Consider the following 1,036-nt stretch of genomic DNA (forward strand, 5'->3'; position numbering starts at 1 on the left):
TTGGTTTTTTTAAAACTAGCCTCCACTGATCCCTAGGATCGGTGGAGCAAAAAAATCGAATCCTACACCGATCCTACGGATCGGTGGAGCAATTTTCATACCTGAAGAGAGCAATTTTCACATCTGAAGAGAGCTGGCCACGAAAGATCCCATACTACATCTCCACCAATCCCTAGGATCAGTGGAGGCTTGATTTTCAAATTTTGCAAATGGTGCCGTATTCACATGTAATAATGAATTATCTTGATCTTATGCATTCAAAAAGATATGAAAACCATGCAATGGTATACAATTTTTATCAAACAATGACTCGCTGCATACAATGTAATTCAAATAGCTTCGGGGATAGGTAGGGGGCCGGTATTATTTTTGCTTGGAGATTCGTGCAAAACTATTTAAACGGTTGAAAGACTCCAAAAGGTCATGCAAAGTTTGAGATATTTTTTGAAGTCATGCAAATTTCAAAGAGTGCATATCCTCTTAGATATCTCAATTTTTGAGTGACCTACGTGTCTGGTTCCTATTCGGTGGTGATGTAGGGGTAGTATAATGTGTGCTTTGAGATTCATGCAGAACGTGTTTAAACTATTGGGATTTTTCATAAAGTCACGCAAAGTTTGAGATATCTCAGAGGATACGAATTCAATTCCAAAAAGTCACGCAAATCCAAAAAGAAATAGTGCAGGGAGCCAGTATTATTTAAATGGTTGAGATACAAATTCAAACCTATACCGATTCACAGGACCGGTGGAGATGTTTGATGTAGTTTTTGGTGTAGCATATCTGTAGCGAGGTAAATGTTGGCTCCACCGGTCCCTAGGATCGGTGGAGGCTAGTTTTCAAAAATTCATTCAAACAAGACTTGTTCTGTTGAAATAATTTAAATGAATACTATTAAAAAAAAATCCAAAATAAAATCCTACAAAGTGACACGTAGGTCCATGCAGCCACGTAGCTTCGCCGGGCCTCAACAGATCTTAAAACCCCAAACCCTACAAATTCACAAGAACGGCCGCCTCCCAATCTATTCTAGTTT

Source organism: Carex rostrata, chromosome 21 (assembly GCF_964058835.1).
Source record: "Carex rostrata chromosome 21, lpCarRost1.2, whole genome shotgun sequence".
Lineage (NCBI taxonomy): Eukaryota > Viridiplantae > Streptophyta > Magnoliopsida > Poales > Cyperaceae > Carex > Carex rostrata.